General features: G+C 45.5%; 1 long non-coding RNA gene across 1 annotated transcript; it reads left to right on the top strand.

The window, feature by feature from the left end:
- Window positions 1-224: 224 nt before the first annotated feature.
- Window positions 225-10,132, top strand: LOC144365916 (uncharacterized). Its single transcript, XR_013424638.1, has 2 exons — window positions 225-443; window positions 8,147-10,132. It is a non-coding gene; the product is annotated as an uncharacterized LOC144365916 (long non-coding RNA).
- The last annotated feature ends 244 nt before the right edge of the window (window positions 10,133-10,376 follow it).

Below are 10,376 nucleotides of genomic sequence, written 5' to 3'. Positions count from 1 at the left end.
AACTGCACTGCCCTTCTCCAATTCTGAATCCTGGCAGGAGAGACTTTTAGGAACTTGGGCCCTCAAATTATGGTGGGGACAATCATTACTTCCATGAGCTTCAGTATACATTTTTCTTGGAGGGTACAAGGGATAGAAGCCACGGGCGTTTATCCACTGAGCCAGACCCCCAGCCCTTTTTATGTTTTTTGTTTGTTTGCTTTTTATTTTGATACAGGGTCTCAGTACGTTGCTGAGGCTGGCCTCAAACTTTCAATCCTCTTGCCTCAGCCTCTCGACCTGCTGGGATTACAGGCACGTACCTCTGTGCCCTGCTGCACTATAAGTTTTGAAGAAGGAAATGGAAGACCTAGAGACTTAGTGCCTACTAAGCACTTCCTTGTTTCATTTGTTGTCACAGCAAAGCAGATGACTTTCCTGAGAAGATGATGAGCTTTGGAATGGTAAGACTGGAGTTGGAATCCGGACGAGGTTACTGGGTTATAATCAGCTTTCCACTGCTGTAACAAGTACCTGAGATAAATCAACTTTTAAGGAGTTGAGGGTTTATTTTGGCTCAAGGTTTCGCAGATTTTAGTCCAGACTTAACTCAGGGTTACTCTACCAATAAGCTAGAACCCCAGCTGTCCTTATTAATTTTTTAGCTTATATTTTGAGACAGGATCTCACTAACTTGCCCTTGTCTTCCTGCCTCAGCTCCTGAGGTGCTGGGTTTACAGGCATGCACCACCACACCCAGTTTAATATGTGGGTTTTATAAAACTCAGCCATGACTCTAAGAAGACCATAAACTAAACCATATATGTCAACCTTTTCAGTAAAACATGCTTCCAATATGCTTCTACTTATAGGGAACAAATCCAGGTTAATTCTGGTTTCCTGCAGTGGCCTGAGGGGATGCCATGTCCCATGTCCTTAGGAAAAAAAGACTTGTCCTTAAAGGTGTTTGGTGTGTCCTTTGAAACAGATGAAGGAACAAACGTTTTCCCTAGAGAAAACCAGATATAGATATTCCAGTTCAACCTGTAGGATTAAAAAAAAAAAGTTTTAGTTGTAGATGAACACAATACCTTTGTTTATTTATTTTATGGGGTGCTGCTGAGAATCCAACGCAGTGCCTCACACGCGCAAGGCAAGCGCTCTGTCACCAAGCTACAACCCCAACCTCTAGGATTTTAATGTTGCCATTCCTTGAACAAAAGATTCCTTAGCCTGGGAACATTAACTGGAAACCTTGAAGACCTCTGGCTTGAGTTGTCTGATAAATGGCAATCATATTTCAACAAGGCTCGTTTTTTTCTTTCTTTCTGACTCATGGGTAGTTTGAGTCTCCCTAAGGGCAGATGTGAGGCCATGGTGTGGGGAGTGGAGAGTCTGATCACGGAGCTCAAAGACCAGGCAGGAGGAGGCTGGCTGTTCCAGGTCTGGGGCACTGCGTGGCGGCTGTGGTCGACGGGAATAGGTGTGAGTTTCAAAATTGCCAGAATGGATTTTAAATGTTCTCACTACGAGACATGATAAGATTGTGAGGTGATGGGTGTGAATCAGTGCTTGAGTTAGCTTTTGGTTGCTGTGACCAAAATCTCCAACAAGAACAACTTGGAAGAGGAAAGGTTTACCTGGGGCTCACGGTTCCAGAGTTCTCAGTGCACTGGTGGCCGACCCCACTGCTCTGGCCCAGGTGAGGCAGCACCGTCCTGGGGAAGGGCCCAGAGGAGGAAGGCTGCTCAGCTCATGGTGGGGTCAGGAAGCAGACAGAGAGGGAGGAGGCAGGGGTGGCAGGGGAGATGCAGGACAGGGTCCCAGGGACCACTCCTCCAGCCAGCCCCCACCTCCTCCAGTTGCCACCCAGTGGGTCCACCAGAACCAGGATGGACTGACTAGCTTACGGCTCTCATAAGCTAGTCATTTCACCTCTGAATATTCCTGTGTTAACAGGAGCTTTTGGGAGACACTATTAACAATTAGGTCAACATACTACGAATTTCACACTCTATACACAATATCAAAACCTCACACTGTACCCCATAAATACATAATTATTATTTGTCTATTAAAAACAAAATTTTTTTAAAAAAAAGCTAGCAGGGAGGGGGTGAAATATTCAACACAGAGGACACTTACCTTTGGGGTACACCTCTTATTTACTTTTTCTCGTGGCTCTTTATTTCCAGTCCCTTCCTGTCATCATCCATCAGTCCCCCGCATCCCCTATTTTTGAAGTCCCTATAAACCCAGGGATCGTCTAACCTGTAGGTCTGTCTCCTCACCCTTTTCCCTAACAAAACCCATTCCTGCTTTCATTCCGTCTCTGCCCGACGACGTAGCAGCAGCACCGTGGCCGACTAATTGGTCTTATTGACTCATAGAACTGACTCCACCTTCTCCTGGGGGTGGGAAGGCGGGAAGGTTGGGATCCGACATTACCCGTGCAGGTGGGATGCGCTCGCTCATGTTATCCTGAGATGCCTGTATGGAGCATAGCCTTTAACTTCCTACGACCGAGGACAAACCTGGTGCTTTGAGAGGCAAAGTTGGCCAAATAAGAAAAGTCACAGACGGCAGAGGTAGAATTGGATGGCAGGTGGTTTTTCAGGCTCCAGAGCAGGCACAGTGTCCACAGCTGAAGCCCCACACGGCAGGCTGGGGCTGGGGTGGGCTCTTAAGACTCCCTTGAGCTCTCGGGGTCTTAGTAGAACCTCTTTTATTTCAATTTCCCACCACAGGCGCCCCCAGGACAAGAACTCTCTTTTGTCTTGGAGGTGACACAGAGGGGCAGGCTCCTTGATCTGAGGTCAATTTCTTTTGATCAACCAAGGGTCTGTAACCCACATGCCACCCAGTGGGAAGCACCCTGGAGAGAGTCGAGACCATTTGGGACGTGAGGTTGGTAGAGTTTAGATCTGGAAAGGTCCATGGGTTGAGGGCTTGGAAAGTTGAGGAGGTGCAGCCTGGTGAGAGGGGACTTCAATGGGGCCTGAGGTCACTGGAAGCTTGCACGCCCTTGAAGGGGACTGTGGGACCCCCGTATCTTCCTCTTTTTCTGTTTCCTGACTCATGAAGTGAGCCTGTGCTCCCACCAAGATGTGCTGCCTTTGGGGGAGGCCCAAAGCCAATGGCGCCACTTGATCCTGGACTGGAAACTCCAGGATCGTGAGCTTCAAGTCTCTTGTAAGTGAATTGCCTCAGGGTATTTCATTATAGGACCCTGAAGCTGACTAACAGAGGGGAAAGTGGGACAGGAGGGGGAAAGAGAGGTGGGGACAGTGCTGGGAAGGAGCCTGTGGTGTTGATATTGATTTTTCAACATTTCAACATGGCAGGCTGTTAGGATTCTGCCACATAAATGGATTCAGGTGGCAACAAATTAAATCTTTCAACTTCTCTCTCTCTTTATTTATTTATTTATTTTTTATCTTTCCCTGTGGCTGGACCGATGGCCAGTGGGAGTAGGATAGGGTGAGGGAGGAGAACTAGGTTATGAAAAGAGAAGCACATCTGCTGTGCACGAGGGGACACTGTGTACACAGAGGCTGACGGCTGGAAGGGCAAGGTCTGGGCGTTTATATTGAATGCTCTGGAAAATAAATAGGCATTGCTACTTGGGCTCTGGAATTTTCTGCTCTCCCTTCCACCCTCCCAACAAATTAGGGAGTGACAGCTAGCAGGACAGCAGCCTCTATGGGAACAAAGGAAACACCCTGCAAAGCCAGAGGGAGTAGAGGGAGTTGCCTTTACAGAAGCCAGGGTCGAAATTTAATCTGCTTGGTTGCCCTTGAGTCCTTTCAAGATCTTTCACATTAAAAAGAGAATAAAACAAACAACAACGAAAATCCCCCCCAAAAGGGAGGGAGAGAGAGAGAGACAGAGAGGGGAGAGAGAGGAGGCACAGGAGTTGCGTGGCGTGGTGGAACCGAAGGGAGACTTTACAGAGACACTTCAACCCACTGCAACGCATTGACCTTATTTTGACTTGAGTGAAAATGAGCGATAAGCGACACATTGTGTGCGTGGATGAATATGTGTCCCAAAGATGTGTAATTAAAATGTCCCAAGAAAAAAATATTTAAAAATGAGCAAGAAACCCACAGAAAAAAAATATGTTTGAGACCGCAGGCAAATTTGAGCACTGGCTAGGCCGAGTACTGGACGCAGTGAGGATTTCCTGGTGCGGCGTTTGATGTGACAACAGAATGATCACATTTTCAATTAGAGTCCCTGATCTTCCGAGTTGCCTGTAAAACGCTCCAGAGGAAATGACAGCGTGTCTCCTACGTGCTTCTGATGAACCTGGGGTGGGGCTGGACAAGAAGGAGGTGGAGGAGCCCATTCGCAGGACTAGCCACACGGGGGCCCGTGGAGGCCGGGGGCTGCTCACGCTGGGCCCCCTCCTTAGGCGTGAGCTCCACCTCTTCCATGATGGCAGTCAGACACCCCCTGAGACTGGGCTGGGACCTCTTCAACGCCAGAGCTTCCCCGGCTTTGGGCACGGATCCTCCAAAGGCAGAGAAGACTTCCCCTTTTAAAGTTGTTTCTGTGTTTTTTTCCAACAAACCCTCCGTCTTGGACCAGAATCAAACCGCAAACGGGCTTTAAAAAAAAATCAACACACAGAAAATATGGCAGGAAGGAAAGGAGGAACCTCAAAGCAGATGAGAGGGAGCCCAGGTGGCACTGTAGCCAGGCAGAGATGACAAGGGGACTCAGCAGCCCAGCCAGCCCCAGGTAGCTCGCCACACCCAGGCCGGCAGCCATCCCCATAGGGCTATTGTGTACCACCTCTAGGTCAGGCCCCGCGAGGTTGTGCTGTGGACACATCCTAAGAATCAGGGTGGTCTCTCTCCCTGGCTGAAATCATTCTCTTGTTGAGGATTTGGCTGCACACTTTCTGAGCAAGCCCCCCAACTTAGGTGGCCCCCAGAGCAGAGCAAAGTGCCCCTCGGACTCTGAGACCCACGTGAGGAGCAGGGCCTGGTTCCCTTCCCAGAGGACACCCGGCAGAAGAGGCCCGGCGTCTCCAGGTGGTGAAGCCACGTGGCCCACACAGGGCCGAGAGGGCTCTCCCTCCGTGTCCGGCACAAGGAGCAGGCAGTCAGCACTCAGGAAACTTCAGCCCCCGGGGGACACTGTACTCAAGGACCACAGTGCAGCGCTGAGCGGAGATGGTTTTAGGACAAACCGTGGAAAACAGGCTGGGGACCCAGGAGCCTGTCAGGACCTGGAGTCGTCACCCTGCCCAGAGGCAGCCTCCCCTAGACTGGTGACCAGGAGCTCGTGAGGCCTCAGTGGCTCTGTTTCTGTCTTAATTGGCAACCTGGCCATCCCCCTCCCCCCATGAGCAAGACAAATGGAGAGACAGAAAGGGGAAGAAGGAAACCGATGATGACTGTTGACTGGCGGGAGGCCCGTGGCGGGTCCCCAGCGAGGCTCCGATTCTGTATCTTGGTGTTTTTACAAACCCACTTCCCCATTCACGCCACCTACCATTTTCTTCCCCCAAACAAGTCCAAACATAATCCCAACCAAAGAGCAAAGGGCTCCTTGAGCTGATTCCACTGGGCAGTTTGAGAGGGAAAAAAGAAATGGAGAAGCCAGTGACCAGTTCTCTTCTTGGCATCTGGAGAAACGTGTTCCTACCTGACTCTCTGAGGTCCTTTAGCTTTTTGAAAAGAAACTTCAAGGAGGTTGGGGATGAGGCTGGGGTAGAGCAGGCGCAATTCCCTGAGTTCGACCCCAGGCTTGCAAGACCAAACCAAAATAAAGGGGCCTATAAACAAGACCTCCTAGGCAGGCGCCCACAAACAGTCCTCCCCACGGCCACCCGGGCAAGCTCTCTACCAGGGAGCCTCACCCAGCCCTGGATGGAATATCTATTTTAAAGTACCTATTGGCTTTATTTTTTTTTCTTTTAAGTATAACTAACAGTGAATTTAAAAAAAAATTTTTTTTGTTTGGAGGAAAGCCATCGCTAAGATTTACATGTGTATGCGTAGCGTGGGGTTTTATTCACCTCAACAAAGAGGCACTTTAAGCAGACCTTTTTTTAAAAAAAAAATGTTTATTTACTTTTTTTAGTTGTAGCTGGACACAATGTCTTCGTTTGATTTGTTTATTTTTATGTGGTGCTGAGGATCGAACCCGGGGTCTGGCATGTTCTGGGCGAGCGCTCTACCGCTGAGCCACAACCCCAGCCCCTTTAAGCAGATCTTATTTGATTGAAGTGTGCTTGTGAGCCCAACAACAGATGTGCTACTGTAATTATTTTTAGAGAAAGCAAATATTCTGTATTTTAAAGAATTGATAATACCTAAGATATTATATGTATATACGTATGTACTATGCATGTATCCAGGGATTAATTTATTAAAGTCTATAATGAAATTATTATTTTATTTTTTTAAAAAAGGACTTCTGACTTTAGAATAGTTTTAGATTTACAGAAAAATGGCAGGGTAGTACTGAATCCCTGTCTTCCCCACACCCCTTTCCTCTATTGTTAATATCTTAGGTTTAAATGGTACATCTGTCACAATTAATGAACCAACACTGTTATTGTCTTTTTTGTTTGTTCATACCAGGGATTGAACCCAGGGGCACTCAACCACTGAGCCACATCCCCATCCCCCCTTTTTTTTTAATATTTAATTTAGGAGACAGGGTCTTGCTGAGTTGATTAGGGACGCTCCAAGTTGTTGAGGCTGACTTTGAACTTGTGATCCTCCTGCCTCAACTTCCCGAGCTGCTGGGATGACAGGTGTGCACTATGGCGCCCTGGCAACACTGTTATTAACTAAAGCCCCCAAATCTGCGCACATGCCTTTGTTCTGTTCCAGGAGCGCGCCTGGGACCCACATTAGATGAGTTGTCATGTTTCCTTGGCTCTCACCTGGCTGTGACAGTTTCTGGAACTTTCCTCATTGTTGATCTTGATAGTTTTGAGGGAATTTTGCATAATGCCCCCCGGTGAGGATTCAGCAGACGTTTCACTCATGATTAGACGGTGGTTGTGGGTTTGGAGAGGAAGCCTGTTAACGCTCTCATTTTAGCTTCTGAACACCAGACAGTGGTTCCTCAGCCTCCTTCAAAGCCAATGGCTTCAGGCAGCCAGAGGCACTATGAGGGTCCACGTGCTCCCTCTCCCTGCTCGTTCATCATCTGCCTCCAAGCACCCTTTGCTGTTTACTCTGCTAAAGAACAGAAACGCTTTTGGGAATCAGAGGCTTGCTTGGCAAGAGCTGCCGTGAGGGAAGGTGTGTGTCAAACTCGATGCTAATTTTAGCGGCTACACAGGGAGATTTCAACATGGAGCATTAGCGATGGGTTATTTTCGTCACCGACATGAATGGTCTATAAATTGTCTTTCCTTCTCAACGACAGGGTCTGGATTGGCTTTTCCTGAGATACTGTGGGCCCCTCTCCATTTTTAATTGTAATTGCTACAGGAATCAGATTCATCTTGAGCAGGGTCCCCAGGGCTGCCTTCCAATGTTCCAGCGGCAGCACTGAGGACTGGATGTACTAAAAAGGACACCAGGCTGCATTAAATGGAAAGCTGGAGACCATTATCACGCAGGATGGCCACTGCAAGAATCTCCGATAAAATGTCAAAACACACAAATGTATCATCTCCTTAAAAATGTCTTAGCCAGGCTTGTCATCCCAGTGGCTAGACTGGGGAGGTTGAGGCAGGAGGATCGTGGGTTCAAAACCAGCTTCAGCAACTTAGTGAGGCCCTAAGTAACTCAGTGAGACCCTGTCCTCTAGAGAATATACCAAAAAGCGCTGGGGATGCGGCCAGTGGTCGAGTGCCCCTGAGTTCAATCCCCAGTAACAACAACAAAAAAAAAGTCTCAAGCAGGATTTGTTCTAAGAAAGCAAGAATGATCATGATTAGAAAATTCCATAATATGATTCCTCCTAGTAAGAGAGCCAAGGAAGCATCATACAACCATCCTCAGAGAGGCAGGTGGGCATTTTACAAAGTTAGCGTTCATTTACGTTAAAAGTGTCCAACCAAATGTCACCCGATGGCCATCTCCTTTTACTTATATATGATTTTTATGTATTAATAATACTATGTAGTATCAATATATATATATGTAAATTTCATATTTTGTATTTATTCTGTCATCTCTTATGTCCACAGGGGTTTGTTTCCAGGATTCTTATGTAAAATGTTCGGGCCCCTTAAATGGTGCGTATACCCTGTGTACATCTATCTGTGTACTTTAACTCATCTCTAGATGAGTTATAATACTCAACACTATGGACTTGATACATAAATACTTGTGATACTGTATTGTTTAGGGAATAATGACAAGAATAATATCTGTGTGTTCAGTGCAGAAGTTTTTGATGAATATTTTTGATCTGTAGCTGGGTGAATCCGTGGATAGAGAATCAGTGGATGGGGGGGGCTGACAGTTTATGACTCTTTGTTTAATAGTTGTACGATTATATATACAATTACACATCACTTGATGACAGGGATGCATTCTTAGAAATGGGGTGTCAGTTGATGTTGTCATTGTGTGAACATCATAGTGAGTACGTACTAGGATATATGGTACAGAAACTGTCTTCTTTGATCTGCTGTAGACTGAAATGGGGTTATGCAGTGCATATATGTAGCTATAGATATAGATGTGTGTATGTATGTCTACATTTCAGCTCAAAAGCCAGCATCATAGTTCATGCAAGAACATACAAAGAGACTGTTCATTAAAGTGAGAAGCAACACAGGGATGCCCATTACCTCCACTACTATTTAACACCATGCTAGTGGTAATAGTCAATGCAATTAGACAAGAAAAAGCAATTAGAAGGTTGAAAACTGGAATGAAGAAGCAAAACTATTTCTGTCTGCAGGCATATGAAATCAATAGCATATGAGATTATTTAAATCCTGATGCAAATACAAAGACTGTTAAGAAGTTGTTTTTATATTGACATTTAGAAATTTGAGCATTGACTGGATATTGGTTAATATTAGTAGATTTTTGTGATACTTAAGAATGATAATGGCATTAGAGTGAATTTTTAAAAAATTCTTGTCTTTAAGAATTATGTGTATGTATATATAAAAGAAATACCTGATTACATGTGTAGCTAATTATTGTATATGTAATTATGCACAAGTATATACAATTATCATATGTTGTAAGGGTCCCACGAACGTCGGAGGAAGAGACCACCAAGAGACTGGCTCATGCAACAGCAAAAGGGGATTTATTGAGGATCCAATCCAGCGCGCTGGGGCTCCAGGCTCACTCAAGAAGGGAGAGCGGCCAAGAGCCCCGAGCAGGGGTTGAGCAGTGCTTAAGTACACTTTTTGGGGAGGGCAGGGGCTTTGCATACATCAGAGCAAATCATCATGAGGCGTGGGAAAATTGAACAACAATTCTTAAACATGATTAGCACATTCATTGGCGGGAACAGGTCGGGCGGGGGTGATAGGTCAGTCCTAAGAAGGGGGGTACATTCAAACTGATTGGTTTGGGCCCTGAATGCCTACGTGCCAAACTGCACAGGGTCCAGGTTATTTAACAACTCAATGGTCAGTACTGGGCATTGTCTTAACTGCCTCAGGAATTTCAGGTTCTGTGTGCAGTTCAGAAACTTTACAATACCTAGTCCTTTACATTTTAATTCAGGCCTTGCAGCTTAGAAACTTTACCCTTTCAATGTGTATTATTATATAAAAATAATATGATGGGAAAATAATTATATTAAGAGTAACATATTACTTGTAAGTATATTATAAACTAAATAACATTGGCCATGACTTGATGATTGTGGAAGCTGGGTAGTGGATACACAGAGCTTGTTACGCCATTTTTCCTACTTTTGTATGTCTGAAATTTTGCACAATAATTTAATAGTTAATGTAGTTTGATAATTTAGCACAGTATTTAAACAAATAAATGTTAATGATGGGTAGGAAGATATTCATTGTATTATTTTCAATTTTTTTTCCTTTATATCTTGGAGTTGATTTGATTAGAATTTGATTAGAATCAAAATAATTTGTAAAAGAAATCACCATGAGAAACAGCCGTGCAGTTTCTTAAATGCAGGGAGGACTTCAAAGTCGACAAAACTTTGTTTCTTAAAAATAAAAGAAAAGCGAAAAGTTCTGTTTTTTATTCCTGGTGTTTGGCACATAGCTTTCTGCTGACTGTTTTCTGTAAAATTTGTTGACTTCAATGGTTTCATAATGTAGACAATAGTGATGTGAAGGTCACCTCTGCCCTCTGGGGGACCTGCTTGTGGCCCTGCACAGAGGTCATCCACAGATTCTGCAGCTGGATATTTTGTGCCAGCAAGAAGTGGATAGGAAGGGAGTGGCGGGAGGTCACCCTCCCAACCCTCTCTGC

Source organism: Ictidomys tridecemlineatus, chromosome 8 (genome assembly GCF_052094955.1).
Source record: "Ictidomys tridecemlineatus isolate mIctTri1 chromosome 8, mIctTri1.hap1, whole genome shotgun sequence".
Taxonomy (NCBI): domain Eukaryota; kingdom Metazoa; phylum Chordata; class Mammalia; order Rodentia; family Sciuridae; genus Ictidomys; species Ictidomys tridecemlineatus.
This window is presented reverse-complemented; position numbering and strand designations above follow the sequence as displayed.